Genomic DNA, 17,539 nt, shown 5'->3' with positions numbered 1-17,539 from the left:
CTGTGTTAGAGAACTCATATTATGAATGTAATTGTGTTTTGATTAATCAATCTGCATAACTCCAATCTTACTTAATAATAGATTATGTGTTAACTATTGTGTGACCACACGTAGATTTACATGAATTGATTAATAATTAGTAGGTTTAGAACTAAACTGCTAATACTTCTTAAACTGGTAACCAACGGTAATAGTCTTGGCTAATGTATAACCATTGAATGAAAGTGAATTCGAACTAATAGAAGTATTTTGTTTATAGATTGAGTTTTTGTTAAAGAATTAAGTTTATCTAAACTTGCAAAATTATATACAAACCCTTTTAGCTTATTAACAATTATATTAATTTAGTAGTAAATATATAAATTAATAACACCGTTCCCTGTGATTGACACCCGACTTACCCAAGCTATACTGTAATCTGACTAGGTACACTTCCTATAAGTGCATAGTTAGTCTAAGTTTGTTAGGTTATAAATTTTAAAATTAGTGGGTACTTTCGTGCACATCAGGCTCCATTATGGACAGAAAATCCAAGCTTACCCCTATGATTTCACTATTGAGGGATGAATCTCATTATACCACGCATCTTCTTTTTCTTGATCAATTCTTCAGATTTAGCTTGTTTGCTTCTTGATTTCGACTTGAACTTGACATGGATTTAACTTTGAATTTTAGATTTCTTCAAGTTTCTTGATATACCATTTCTAACATATATATATCGACATGGCGTGAATTTTACTTTGGAGGCCCGCCATATCTTCAATACTTCAAAAATGATAACTATTTTGTGGGTATAACGAGAGTTCCCTCCTAACCTCAAACGGGCCAGAAACTATAAGGTTCAATACTTCAATGAATGATAAGGGTTATCAAATCTAGGTTCTTTTTAAGGCATTCAAGGAAATTATTTTCAAAACAATGTTCGTTTTTCCATCCCACACTTCCATTGTAAAAATTATCTGACTCTTATGTTGGTTCATATGGAAAACATTTAAAACACTTGAAAAGATAATTCTTAAAATTGATTGTAATGAGACCGTTATTTTTGGTAACTATCACACTTCATCTTAACAGAGCTATCGAATGTAAAAAGTTATCTTCATCTCATGTAATTTTTTAAAGATTTTTAATTTGATTTTTTATATGCAGAAATAACTAGAAATAAATTCTTTTTTGGTTTCTCTTATGAATGCAGAAAAAAAAAATATGGAAAATATTTTTGGATTTTTAAAATTTTTTATATGCAAATGCAATGCAGAAAATAAAATACAAATAGAAAAAAATGTAAAAATTTTACACTAACCCCCTGGCCAAGCTTAAAATGATGCATTGTCCTCAATGCTTAGAGAGGAGTGAACAACTCAATAAAGAATATAAGGGCAAAAAGGGTTGCAACTATGAATAAATGTACCTGATATGTTCACATAAATTATGATTTTGACGATGAATGTTGATGAAAAATCTGGATTTCAGCAAGTCTGAAGATCCTCTGATTTCCCCAAGCTTGCATGGAACTGCGACCATCTCTTTATTGAAAGCATAAAAACTGAAAACTACTCATCGAGTTGCCTCCCGGAAAACCGTCCTTTTTTAAAGTCATTGGCTCGACTTTGCCCACCAGATTATTAACTAGTATGCTTGAGACTTCTCTGAAGCTCAACTCTTTTCCTTGTGACTCTAGATCCCTTCATATATGGCAATATAGGTGGATCTGGAACTGGTTCAGCAAAATACAAAGACTCCAAATAGTTATCAGATAAGTCTTTCAATTGATTAGACTTCTTTCTCTTTCTGATCTTCTTATTCTTCCCAGAAATCTTCTCTTCAAATTCTTTTCGTTTCAGATTTCTTCTTTTCAGATTCGTATCTGAAATCACCACTTCTACCTTTTCTTTTTCCAAATGTTTATTTCTTTTCATATTTTTATTTGATTCTTCTTCCGTAGCAGATTTCATATCAACCTCTTCCACCTCCTTAAGCTTATCTTTTGCCAGCTCCTTGGATATTTTATCAAATGAATTCTTGTCTAGATCTAAAAATTTTTCTTGCACAAAGACATTAGAAAACTCACAACAGGCCTGAGACAAAGGACTGCTGGTACCCATATAATTGATAAAAACATTTTCAGAAGGAAAATCGTCATTATTAATTTGAAATTTAACCACTTCCTCATCAAACTCCATTGAAATCATGCCATTAAAAACATCAAATTTCGTTTTTGCAGTTTTCATAAAAGGCCTTCCCAAAATAATACAGTTTGTATCTGAAGTGTCCAAGTTTCCCATGTCTAATATATAAAAATCACCGGGAAAAATCAGATTATCCACTTAGACAAGAACATCCTCCAACACACTTTTTGGGTGTACTGTCGAGTGGTCAGCCAACTGGATAATTGTCCCGGTCTTTTGTAAAGTTCCCATTTTTAATTTTTCAAAAACAGAATAGGGAAAGACATTGACTAAAGCTCCTAAATCAATCATGGCTTTTGGAAAATCAAGGTTCCCTAATTTTCAAGGAACTAAAAAAATCCCCGGATCCTTGTACTTTAAAGGCAAACCTTTTTGCAAAATTAAAGAAATATTTTCACCAGCTTTAATTGTTTCATTATATTTCAGTTTTTTCTGTGAAACACATAATTCTTTTAAAAACTTAGCTTAACGAGGAATGTGTTTTATAACATCTAGTAACGAGATGTCTAACTCTACTTTGCAAAAAATCTCCATAATGTCCTCGTCATCACGCTCGTGTTTCATGCTCCTCAGTCGCGATGGGAAGGGCGGTAGTGGCTTGTACTCCTTCAGAATTGGCATGGGTAGTGTTGGAGTTTCTTTTTCAGCTTCTTCTTCAACCAAAACCTCTTCATACTCTTCATCTTCAACTCCCTTTTCTGTCTCTTCCATATCTCCTTCTTCAACCATAACTTGTTCAAATTCTTACTCAGCCGTATTTTCTGGTTCAAATAAGCTTGGGCCTTCATATGTCTTTCCACTTCTCAAGGAAATAGCACTCACATTGTGCTTTGGATTTTTTTTCTATATGCCCTGGTAACTTTCCTTGAGATTCTAGTCGACCCATAGAAGTGGCAAGTTAAGACACCTGTTGCTCTAAAATTTTGATATTGGCTCTGGTTTCGTTCTGGAACACATGAGTGCTGGTGGCCAGACATTTAAAAATATCTTCCAAAGACATACTAGAGCTGCAGAATGATGCTGCGATGGTTGCTGAAAATTCTGGTGCTAGAAATTATGCTGATTCTGAAACGCTATTGAAAATTTCGTTGCTGCTGAAATCCGGGTGGAGGCTGAAATTGTTGTTTCTGTTGATAATTATTCTGAAAGTTCTGTTGGTAGCCCCCGACAACTTTGACTGCAACTTTATCCTCTTGCAATATTGGGCACATATCAGTTGGGAGCCCAGTTTTGCAGTAGATCCCGCAAGCTTTGACTTTTGACTCGATACCTTTTTCTTTTGTTAAGAGGAGGACAACCTTAGTAAAATCTGAAATCTAATATTCCAGGTGGGCATTACTTATTTCTTTGACCCCTCTTGGCTGGTCCAAATACCACTCTTCTTCGATTGCTGACTCTTTTGATTCATTGGCCAACTTCTCTATTAATGCCCTGATCTCTATTGGTGTCATGTCTGAAAGTGACCCTCCACTAAATGCATTTATTAGTCGCCTCTCCATAGGTATCAATCCTTCGCAAAAAAACTGATATAGCTAATAATCACTAATGCCATGTTATGGGCATTGGACTAACAACTTCTTGAATCGCTCCCAATAAGTGTGGAGAGCTTCTCTTTTGCCTTGCTTTATACTCAAAATCTCTCTGTGTAGATTTGACACTTCCGCCTCGGGAAAATATTTTTCTAGGAAGAGTTTGGCGAGTTCATTCCAGCTTGTTATTGAACTAGATGGAAGGTTATATAACCACTCCTTTGCTGCATCTTGAACTAAGAAGGGAAACGCCCTAAGTTTGATATGGTCCTTAGTAACTCCATGGGGTTTCATTCCACAGCAGAAAACATGGAATTCCTTGAGAAATTTATGACGATCTTCGTTCTCAACGCCTCGAAATAAGGGCAGTAGATGGATTAAACCGGATTTGAGCTCAAAATTTTGAGCTTCTGGAAAGGTGATACACAAGGGCTGTTGGGTAACCTCTTGTGTTGCCCACTCACGAAGAGTTTTTTCAACATCTTCTCCATTTTCCCTCATGATGGATTTTGGTTCGGTTTCAAAAGAATCTATGTGTTCGGGTTTGTCTGAAGATGATGATGAGTATGTTTTGAACGGGCTATTAATGGGTGAAGTAGGTGGTGCTTTTGGAAAAGGTTGAAATGACTGTTCAGGTTTGTTCCACAAAGGAGTGCCTTGTGGTGTGGGTGAGGTTGAGGTTCCTGTTTCTTTCTTTCGAAGTTTTGCCTCCTCCTTTAGCTTCCTAGCAATCTTCTCAATCTCTGGATCAAAAATTAGATTACCTGTACGTGAAGATCTTGGCATAAAACTATTAGTGTTTTACCGTGTCCCCGGGAACGTCGCCAATTTGTTAACACGCTGCCGCACACATATTAAACAAACAAATTTATCACTGCTTGGAATGCATTAGAAAGATAGCATATGGAAGCAGGGTCGAAACCGCAGGGACACAGTCTAAAAGTCAATGCCTTTTTGCATCAGGCACATCTAGTCAAGAAATAGAATATAAAGTGGGGGTTTTAATTATAAACTAAAAAACTAAAAATACAGTGATAATAAAGTAAATAAAAATGAATATAAAAAACGATTTCAGCTCTGCTACGACTTTTCTAATCATGCAATCAACCCGGATCCGATTATTTGAGATGCGTTCTATCTAAGCTGGTACTGAGAAAAACTAACAAGCTCTAGTAATTTCTCAATTACCTTATTTAGTTAACCAAAACAAGCTCTTCGATTAACCCTAATGTTTTACTGTCTAATCAAACAAGCTCTTAATTAAGATCACAAAAGTTGCAATATAACCTATGTAAAATTCCCAGCAATATTCAATACTTCTCATAGGCTCGGAAATGTAAAGATATGATTTTTACAGTTTATAATAAAGTCAAATCCCAAACACGGAATCGATTTATTACTTGTTACTTTTACCAGTTGAAAAGAACAATTACGGATTCTATTAACTGATTAACTGGAATGATAAAACCCTAGCTAGGTGATCAGGCTAACAAGAATAAAAATCAAACATTCATTAAGAACAAAACTGAAGAATCTAGATAAGAACACAAATCAAAAACCAGATCTAATGATCAATCACATGAAAAGTACTCGTCTTTGCAAAACTAAAAACTAGGGTTTAGGCAGACATGGATAAAATCTGATAAAAACAAATGAAAAGAGACATCAAACAACTAATCTTACTTATCCACTTGAAGGAGATGATCCACAGTCTTAAGATCTTCAAAAATCCCAAAAATCAGAGAAAAAACGCCTCCAAAATCGTATTTTCGTCGTCTGCTACCACTGGGATCGCCAACTTAGGTTATTAGAATGCTATCAGGGTCTATTTATACGTCCCGCAGCAAAAACGACACGCATGCGATCGCATGGGCACAACCTACGATCGCAGGTTTTGAAGAAAATGTGTCTCGTGCCTTTTTAATGAAGCAGGATGCTATCTTGACACTTTTTGGCCAACCTGCGATCGCATGTACACAACCTACGATTGCAGGTTTTCATTTTTTGCTTCCGGATGATTTTTTGGCACAAAAAAACCTCGAATCCAAGCTACAAGCTAACATGCAATCGCAAAAAGGCCCCATGTGATCGCATAAAGGCAACCTGCGATCGCATGTTGTGTCTAAGACGTCCGAAATTTTGTCTACTTTTCAAATCAGTTTGAAGCGCGTCAATCGGAGTTACGGTTCTCGAGATATGGTCAAAATACGGACAGGGGGTCAAAGCTGCCAACAACATCCTTTAACTTTAGATTGCATATTCTATCTTCGTGTGATCAATTCAATTAAATGTTTCTTGACCAAATAATCTTCCAAACATTCCTCATAATCCTTCATAAGTCCCAAGCTCCATTTTAAGCTCCAAACGCGCATCCAACTGGTCCCAAAACACTGCTCCACTCGAACTATCTGGAATTGACGTAAAAACATGAACGGTACGGGAATTCTAACAAAATACATGAGCTGAACATTATTTAAATAAATGAAATGCAAATGTACAAAATATGATACTAAATAATAATGAAAACTACCCTAAAAGATGCATAAAATGACATCTAACAAAGAGGAGTTCCTATTTCAATGTCCAATTTCTTCACAACTAAAACAAACTAATTATTTTATTCCTTTCTTTATTTTTGGGTCTATATTGTATTTCCGTTAACTGAACTATAGGTCTATTAGAGTACACAATCTCTTAGATCTTCCTTTTATTCAATGATTGAAAAGGTTTTAGGCATGTCCTACTATTTTGAAGGAATATCTTCTATACTTGATGAGACATCTGATATGTTTCATAATTATCTAATACTTTCTACAAGTCAAGGTCAATTTTCTCCAGTATGATGTGAGACACATCAACATTATCACAATAATGCTTCCATCAAACCATCATGATCAGACTGACTGGTTAGCAGAGGTCGTTCAGTTATGGGATCTTTTATTATACATATAATTTCAATTTATCCTTAAGTAAGAACTTGAAGGCATTATACCAGTTACATAAATTATAACCATCAAATGTTATCATCTCTTGAAATATAAACAAGAGAAAGATTATACAAGGGTGAAACATATTAGTAGTTATTTACATAATTTAACAAACTTTCACTAAGTATTTTCAATGTAAAGTCTTTAAAAAATTAATACCTTTTATTGTTTCCAAAACATTAATTTATTTAAGTCTTGGATCCAAGTTATGAAACTAATAAATAGTCAGGTGATCTTTATCATATCTACTTAATCCAACTCAGTAGATAGCGATTACCAAATGCATAAAATATGCAATTCCTAGATAATAGGATCCCAAACAACTTTTGTTTAACTTGGCATGTTTGATCCCATCTATGCCTCATACCTCTCATCCTTAGGTGACCTTTATCACACAACATTCCGATCAAGTCTTCCTACTTGAAACAACTTGTAGAACTGCAACTAACTAGTGACCAGGTGACCCTTATGTCACTAGAAAATACAAAACCACCCCGAGCATCATAAGAAATTCCTAGCGGTTAGGTGACCCACTGCCTACTAAGACCGTACAAATGATGCCCAAGTGTTCTTCAAAAAGACAGCAATGACTTGAATTTTTAAGAAAGTGTTTTATATATATATTTTACAAATGTAGTTATAAAAAATATGGTCTCGTGAATATTGCATGTATCCAACAATTGATATATCCTTTTGTATAAATTATATAAATTGTTATAAGGTTCTTTACATTCCAAATAAAACTTTGTTTTACTTACCATTAGATGCAATCAGTTATATACTAAAACCCGATATTTAAAGTTTAGTTGTAAAACGCTTTTAAGAACCGCTTATTGTCTTTTAATAAAATTTATTTTTACACTAAAGAATTGGAGTTTTTGATGAGTTCTAAAATATCTATTTTAAATCTCCTTTTAATAACCAAATCTTATGATTTTATGAATTTGAAGAATAAAACTCAATTTACTATATAAACTCAATTTTACACATCTTATAGTAAAAGTCATATTTTGATAAACCAAAACTTAGGTGATGATAATTATATTTTAAATCTCATTTGGAATGCATAAAACATAATATCAACACGTTACATTAAGTTTAAAAAACTAATATCTTATATTAAGTTTCGACGTAAAAAATAATTAGTTGTACTATTATTTGTCGTTGTAATACTATAAACCGATTTTCATACTTTTTAAGAAAAATATTATTTATTATGAAAGACATGAAGTTTAGATAAGGTTTTAATACCTTTTAAACAATTTTAAATATTTTCAAGTTGGTTATTTAAAAGTTTATTATAAAACTATTTTTAACAAAAACTCCATTTTAACCGGTAACCGATTTAAATGTTTTAAGAAATAGTCATTTGTAAACATCTTATTTTACCTTTTAAATATTATTAACTCAACCTACAAGTGATATTTTTTTATGATAAAATTTTATTTGACATGTAAAAAACATTTTTTATACATAAGACATAATATACAAATACATAAAATAAACATTACAAACATGAATTAAAATGTGTGTGCAAAAACCAACAAAGTCCAGTGACATTTTGTGACCCAACACAAAATGTAAACTCCATTTCTAAAGGGATATTTAAAGGGACAAATTGTTGAAGCTCCCACTTGAGAAAACATCAATTGCTTGTAAAAGTTGAAAAACTTTTTGAAAGGTGATGAATTCAACAACATGCAATACTTTCAAAAAAGTTTGCAAAAAGTGTTGCATTAGGACCAACATCCCTTGTGGAAACTACCAGTAGAAACGCCTTTAGCAACAGTTTTGTAGAAAGTGTCGCAATTGTCACTCCACACTTCAAAGTTATGAAAATTACCTTTGGTCTTCAAAAATGGCTCCATATTCATTTCTTGTTATATTTTTATACAAATAAATTATTTCTAAAAACTACCCTATTACCTACAAATCAACACATAAAACAAACACAACGGTACATGGCTAGTGTGTGCATATCATACACATATATATACCAATAAACACTTTGTTTTTCTAAGACAACTTTATACAACTAAAATGCATGAAAAAACTTGGCTGCATGAAAATAAAAATTATAAAAATCCAAGTTGCCATAGAAAATATATTTGGTGGTTTGTTTTCTAAAAGAAATATGAAACATATTTTCCAAAACCAATGGTTATCAAACACTTAAATATATATTTCAAAACATATAGAAGCGGCTCTAATACCACTAAAGGTTTGATAAGCAAAAACGATTTTAATTTTATAAAAACAGTTTTTGTGGCAAACAGAAGACTTTAAAAATAACTAGTTTATTTTTAGATTAATTTAGCAAAACCACTAAGATGATCCAAATACATGAACTAGAAAGATAATAACAACCATATGATGTTTAAGAGATAAAATTTGAAGCCTTTGATCCCACTTGGAATTGGGGAGTTGATGAATATATCAAAAATTCTATAATAGGATTTCTCTACAATGTATCCACCATCAAGAGTAAGGCACTTGGAATGCTAGTTCCCATCTTGTAATTTGATTTTCTTAATCCTTTAACTGATTAACCAAAATAATCACTAAAGTAGACAACACAAAAGCACCAAAGTCTTGCAATAATCTTCAAAAGAAATCAAGTACGGTTTTGGTGTAGAAAATAGGGAGAAGAAAAGAGTTTTCACTTGCCAAAAATGCAACCGCGTGCATTTCTTTTATATTCTCATGCAAGAAATGCTTTTACATTATAATAATAATAAAGTAATTCTAGACTTTTAGAAGTATGGGGGACAAATGATGAAGGTTGACAAGCAACCTTCATGCTTACATAAAAAATTCATATATGTCCTTTTAAGAAGGGGCCAAAAAGGTTAGGTAGGTTTCTTAAACCAAAAACTAACTAACTAGTAAGTCTATCGTTTACAATATTTTCAAAAGCTTTGTACATGACTTATTAAATCATACTATATGATATAATAAGTTGTTTTTCTCTCTTTAATTATTATTTTCATAAAACAATAATTATTCCCAAATTAAATACAAGAGTTGATATTATATATTAATAGATGTTAAAAATGTGCCAACATGATAAGGTGTGACACGATAGGATAATATGTTATTAGCAATATCATTCAATAATGAATCTTGAGCATATAGATCCAACAAATAGCCTTTCCAAGTTATATTGTCATTGACCACCTCACAATTAAGTCCTTCGTTGGTGAATCATATATAATCTTGATAACCGGGCTTCCACAGTTACCCTAACCAAACTTAAATCTTAACCGTTTCATACAATCAACATGCAAGACCCTAACATATAAAGGATATACAATCAGATATGTAGAATAATGAGAAGACTCACCTAAACGGAAGAATCGAAGAAGCCCAACAAAATTCTTACTCCTTGCACTAATTAATCTTATGAACCAACTAACACCAATAAAGATCAATCCTCAATTAACATCCCAAATCCTTCAAGTTTGACCCCAGGTCAAACTGGTCAAACGTCACCCGTTAACGACCAACAAAAGTCAATGGTCAACTAAGTCAGCGCTTATCACGACTTGGAGGCCTCTTGTCCACGTCGTGGCATGTCTCGAAAAAACGGTCGACTTGCAGGAAACCACCACATCGTGGTCATTCCTTGGCCAAGTTGGGGTTACTGCCAGAAATCCATTTTTCTCAATAAGAGCTTAATCCTTACAGATTAAGGCTCACACTTCCAAATCTTACTCTTCTTAATGAATTAATGGATAAAGTTTCCAAGTTTATCCTTTAGGACCTTACCACAAGACAAGATCTTAAACCCTAAGTCCATTAAGTCCTTAATATGAGCAAAAGTTGTGCATGGAATAATAAGGGGAATAACTTAACACTTTTTCCATCAAATTAGGCGAAAGATGGTCATCAAACAAGCGTATGGTTCTAGAGTTGGCAAAAACTCCAAGAACATTCCTTTAAATGACATCGAGGCATAAAATAAGAGAAAAGAAAGATAAAGGTGGAAGCTATATACCTTCCTAAGCTCCACAAGATGCAGGAGATGCAAGATCTAAAGTAGATACACTCTTCCAACTAGCAAGTACACCTTATTTTTCTTCCCAAAATGAAATCCAAGGCTTCAAACTTCAAGAATACCAAGAACACCTCAAGATCACTCAAATGGGGTTAGGGTTTTCGAGATAGGAAGGTGGCGGTTGAAGAGAATGACCTAATCCTAAGGTTAAGTTCCTTAAATATGGAGGAAACCCTAAAATTCATGGGTTTGGGCTGCAAAAATCGCCACATTGTTCCATCCTTCTTGCCACAACGTGGTGTCTGTCACAACATGCTTTTCACTTACGTGGCATGCCACATCGTGGTAATCAAGACACCAGTTCATGAAATTTGGATTTGCCGAAAAACCATATCTTTGACCCCTTAAGTCTTTAATCGATTTGTACCGAAAACGGGTGTTACAAGAAAATTACATATTACAAAAAAAATAAATTACATGAACGTCAGAAAGACCAAAAGCACAAGCAGAACACAACATATAGATTAAGTCGAAGCTCGGTGTATCGGATTCATATAATTCAAAACAAACAATTTGTTGAACTTGGATTACAACTTTTATATTAAATTAATTATTATAAAGTTTAAATCAAGTAAACATACTATTGCTTTTATGATCTCACATGTAAGATATCATCCAAACATTAATGTCTATGTTATTGACTTTAACTATTAATTAAGAATTAAACAATTAAAGCAATAAATAAAGGTAGTTACCAACTTAAAACCATCTGATTTGCATGTGCTCGCTAGTCTTTATCAGATGCTCAAAAACGATCAAGTATTTTTAGATCAAAATAAAACCAAACTTGGTTATGTAAGTAGTAGCTATATGTCGCATCCAAGAAGGGGTACAATGTGTCTTACGCACTCATGTTGCATTCCAAAAGACGATTTATGGCGTAACCCCAATTGATTTTTAGTTTTGGAAAAAATCTTTCTTTTTTACTTTAAAAGTATTCCAAAAACTTGTTCTACTTAGTTTACTAGTCATGCCAATATAGTTAACACAAACATATTGGAAATTAAAGTGCAAAAGATGTGAACAAGTGGTTCTAATACCACTGTTGGGCTATGAGGAATTTAAAAGGTCACAAAGGAAAACATTAGAAGCAATAAAAACAATAGCCTCATAATCCAAAATCAGATCCATGTTCAACAAGATCTATGGCATCTAAATAAACAAGAAGAATCTAGAAAAGCATACACTTGTAGTCCCTTATAATCTTCTTTCGATCTTGATGGAGAGAGAGTGTAACATCCATAAAATTCACAACAAATTTAGACTTTTTAAAAGAACCCCAATCATATAACGTTGACAAAATCATTGTTTTCAAAGTATTGTTCCATATCATAGTCTCCCATGGGTCAAAAGTACATAAAATAGAGGATGTCTACGATCACACCTTTGCCTTCTTGCGATCATTAGTAGTAGCTGAAACAAAAACTAAAAACCATAAGCCAAAGCTTAGTGAGTTTCTTCCAAAGTACCACCACATAAAACTTATCAAAACAAAACATGCATAATCGAGCCTTCAGTCTGAGTAGACTTCCTCGCAAGGCCTTCAACCTATACGGACCGCTCTCGAGCCTTCGGCATGACTGGACTGCTTCATAGGGCCTACAGCTTATCAGGACCGCTCGTCGGGCCTTTGGCCTGACTGGACCGCCTCATAGGGCCCACAGTCTATCCAGACCGCCTTAACTATCTTGGGCTTCAGCACAAAGCAGGACCGCCTCAACTGGACCAACCATAACATGTTGACATACACATAACAAATAAACATATACCAGGCATCAGATAATAGGCAGATTTATAGATCACTATGCATGCTAATATTCCATATACCAGGATATTTGATCTAACAGATCACTATAGCATAACCACATCCTATATACCAAGATATAGATCCAACAGATCAGTACAACATAGAAACATACCGTAAAACAAGATGTTAATCCAAAGGGGTGGCATTGGTGCCTTCGACCCATAAGTATAGTGAGGAAAACTCACCTCACAGTCTGAACAATAGCTGATGAGATCCTAACTCCAAATCTCATTTCTAACCGTTACCTATTCAACCAAATGACCAATTCTCAAACACCATTCAAAATACCCAAAATACTCCTTGGTAAAACTTGGTCAAAGTCAAAGTTAAACTGGTCAAAGTCAACTGAGTCAACCCAACCGAGTAAACTCGGCTGAGTCAACATAGAGTGCTTGCGCGGGGCATACTACAAATGTACTCTGGTCAAACGTGAGCATTGACCACTATCGGGGTCATTGACCTCGTACGCGATACGTACTCCAGGTATGCAGGCATACTCCCAGATTTCCTAAACTCTCATTAAGAGCTTAATGGCTTAAACTCTCACGTCCATCTTTTAGATCCACAAATAAAATACCCTCAAGGGTCATACAGTTTCCAAATTTATGACTTTGCATATCCATTAAGTGCTTAACTTAATTTCTTACTCCACTAAGACCTTCTAAAGAATGTATGGAGCAAAACAAACCATTTAGACCCCATTTTTATGACTTAAGAACCTTCCTAAGGTCTAAAAGGACAACTTAATGGGTCTAGAACATGCTATGCTCATGAATATCCACATTTTGGACAAAAAGGACCAAAAATAAACCCAACACAAGGTCTAAATTAAACTTCAACAAGTTTAGAACTTTATACCTCGAAATGATGCCAAAAGGTGGTGTGATTTTGGCTCTAAAGAGCTTCACTACTTGAAGATGGTCTCTACTTCCTTCTTTCTTCTTCAAAAGCACAAAACACACACACACACACACTCAAGCTTAGAAATGCTTCGCAAGGTGGATTAGGGTTGCAAAAACGTTTTAAGAGGATGAAAGGTGATGAGGTGAGGAGAAATGAGGCTATAATGGGGTTTAAATATGAGCCAAACTCTTAAAATTAGGATTTTCATGTGTGACACGTACGCCCTACGTACAGATGTACACCTATTGTGACAACCCGATATTTCAAGACAATGTAATGTAAAACCAATCAAATTTAGGTCAAAATATAACTTTCCTAAAATCTTATTTGGTTTAAATAAAGTAGTAGGAATCGTATCAAGGTTTTCGTACATATAAAGAACCCTAAAATCCGAGTTATAACGAAGAAGTTATGACCAACCGAAGATTCTCGGCAAAACCGGCAACACCGATTAAACGAAAAACACGAAGTTTCAATACAATAGTTTATAGCCTTAAGTATCTAAATGAAAGTTATAGATAACATCAAACCGTGAGCGTACATAAAAAGAACGTCCAAATCTGACTTCGTATGAGGAAGTTATGATTTTTCCAAGGTTCGGGTATAGCAGTAGACAGCTAACAACTCGAAATAGAGCTCGAGATACTTTTGACCAAAACAACCTAAATGAGAATCGAAGGTCTCAACATTAGTAGCGCAACGGCGAAAAGTCTGACGAAAACGGACATCGGATGAAGAAGTTATGGAATTTTAACGGACTTTTCGTGTCCCGGCCCATTAGAAATTAATAATTAAAAATAAAGTCAAAATTTGCCGATGAAGTCTGAACGAGAGTTGTAGATCATATTTTTAGCTACGCGTGCATATAAAGAACGTCGAAAACGGAGCTCGTATGCGAAAGTTATGGATTTTACAAGTTCGGGGTCCAAAATCCGAGGCTGTCAGGCCCCACGACATGGCACAAGCTTGCCGCGACCCGGCAAGTGACTGAGGGTGTCCAATCAATGGAAGAGGATAGGTTTGACTCCCCACGACGTGGCCATCACTTGCCACGACGTGGCACACCCCAAAAATGCCCCTATAAGTAGATTTCAAGGGCTCCGAGTTCCATTGCTCAGTTCCTTTCTTTCTCGCGCCGAAACTCTACGTTTAAGCACCCGAGACCCTCCCAAAGCCCCGGTTTTCACCTTCAAGTCCCGAAGGAAGGTTTTGTGTTCCCGAGATTCCCGAGATTCCCGAGAGTCCCGAGATTTTCCCGCGTTTTCAACTTTTCCTGTCGAAGTTCTGCTCGATTCTTTTCTCGACTACTTCAAATCAACCACTTCAATCAGGTGAGTTCATACCCCTGCAAACACACTTTAAATACGTTTTTAAATGCTTTTTATACTCTTTTAGGGGGGGGGGGAATACAAGTAAACACACGACTAAAATCGTGTGAAACATCGATCTTTTTATATACTTTTCATACTGTTGTTTTAGCTGTCTTACGAAGTCATTATCATGCAAAACACCTCACAACACAACTTTACCCTCTTGGGATACAATATGTTTATAAATAGAAATATGTTTTATTTATACGTATACATACAAATACATCATATCAAGGGTAACATTCTTTACTAAACCGTTTTATACATCCAAAGAACTTATGATTTATGCTTTGTCAAATATTGTGAAAAAAGGATAAACTTTGCATACAAAACTACTACTTTGATACAGACTTAGTTGAGAATCCATGAGACGTGTACATCTTCAAACACTGCCTTTTTGATAAAAGGTATCGCTACAAGTCCTGTCTATAACCAGAGTCTCCCGTTCGGAGAACGTGTCAAATGTGTATAGATCTATACGGGAAGTCATGATCCCGCGCCCTGACTGTTAGCTACAGTCCGTCTTTTGGGGTGACAGTTGTCATAACGCTACGACGCCTGAAGAACGTCGCTACAGGCATATTATGTTTAGTATGGTTATAAAACTCATCGGATATACAATTATTATGGTATTATGCTTTTATGAACGAGTAGCTATTAAAACTATTCTTCATCTAACAAGTGCGATCTTCGTATAGCTTTACTATGTAAAACTATGACACAACTTACAAGCACGTCGGTTGCTTGCGATTTTCGGTCTTGGATACTGCCAGTTATGTCAGGAAAATAAGGGTTTTTCCTGTATACAAACCAAACAACTAACAAGAAAATAAGGGTTTTTCCTGTATACAAACCAAACAACTAATAGGAAAATAAGGGATTTTCTTGGTGCAACCATTTACAACTTATAACACGAACATTCATATGCCTTTCATACTTTTATAAGAAAATAAGGGTTTTTCTTGGAAAACACAACAAATCATACCTCAACCATTAGGGAAAAATATGGGATTTTCTGGATCTAATACATTCATTTTCAACACAACGAATCATAACTCTTTACAATTGAAATACTGCGTTTTCTGGAAAACATACACGGACTTTCGAATGGCGTACATTTTCTCAAAACACTATTTATGAACTCACCAACTTAATTGTTGACACTTTTTCTTTGAAATAACTTGTATTCTCAGGGAACCGCTAAGCAGATTTGGAAATCAACTTTTGGGGATTAATGTGCTGACGTTAATTACTTCTTTTGAAGGATGTTTATGTATTTATCTTTTGAACAAGTAACGAATACGATTATGTAAACATTTTGGAAACATTAATATATATGGTGGTGTGTACTTTCCTTTCTATGAACTGTTATGATACTGAATATGACGTCCTCCGCCCCCGAACGTTTCCGCCGTTCTGGTTTGGGGGTGTGACAGATTGGTATCAGAGCATTTTTTTATAGTGAATTAAGTATATCAACCCATAAAAAGATATACTAACTATAAATACATAAGGGATTAAAAATACTCTGACCAAGAGTTTATACTTTAAATAGTAAAATATTTAAGTAAGTATACGTGCTGCATTCATACTAAAATCAGTGTCACTAGGACAGTACAAAAGAATTACGATTGTTGGGCAACACAAGTGGGCTTAGAGACATATGGTCAAAACTGGGAAGATATAGCCTGATCACCTATATTATCCGAGGGTTGACTAGCATGTGCCTAAGTTTTAATTGGGTGGTTGCAACAATGCTAAAATCTTGCCAACCCTACCACAATGAGAACAATAGAACATAACAATAAATTTAAAATACTATAGGTGTATTTTGGTGTTACTATAAGTACTTTATACTTGAGAATTAAAACGGGATCCTCATTACTAAGTTGATAGTTGCTAAGTGGATACACTAAGGCTACATGTAATTAGGATGTTATAGACTTAGAATCAGTGATAATTTTGCATTACCCCTATTCTGTGTGAATTTGGAAATAAGGTCACTTATTCGAAGGTCTATCCTGTTTAGATTACACATAGCTGGTATGCACTTCACAAATAGCGATGTAACTAATGAGGGTTTTCTAAATAATTATCTAGATAGTTCGTCTAATAATTATCCACTTACCCTAAATTCTCGCATAGAAATCATAGCTGGACTCCATCCCCTTGACAACCAGTATCTTCCGAATGAAGTCATAGCTGGTTGGTTTGGAGAAGAACTAGAGAATGATCATCCTATCCCATTGGATGATCACCGTGATGAAGACTTTTTGTATGATGCTAACTCCGAACCAGAGGTTGAGAACCTACCCCAAGCAGCTCCTTTCCAATTCCTAACCCTCGTCCGACTTTTCATGGCCCGACCCTGAGCGAGTGGAATGCTTGGAAACAGGGAGCCAAGGACAAGATCAGTTTATACTATTTGATGGCGACCGAAGCTTTTACGACTTGAGCAATGGGGGCTCAGCAGATAGAGTCTTGCCAATCTTGGTCCGCAGAGAGGCCCAAAATGAGATTCAAGGCAAGACAGCCCTACATCAGATTGCAGAAGTAGGCGCCTATGCTAGAATGCATACCCTCCACACCATTCATCTAGAAGATGCTCACGAGAGATCAGAGAGAAACCATGAAACCCTACTACAAGCATTGACTTAATCACAAGCCAAAGTCATAGGGCTCCGAGTACGCCAGATG

The sequence above is a fragment of the Lactuca serriola genome, chromosome 8 (assembly GCF_051521515.1).
Source record: "Lactuca serriola cultivar US96UC23 chromosome 8, Lser_US96UC23_V15, whole genome shotgun sequence".
NCBI lineage: Eukaryota > Viridiplantae > Streptophyta > Magnoliopsida > Asterales > Asteraceae > Lactuca > Lactuca serriola.
Note: the sequence above shows the minus strand (reverse complement) of the source record.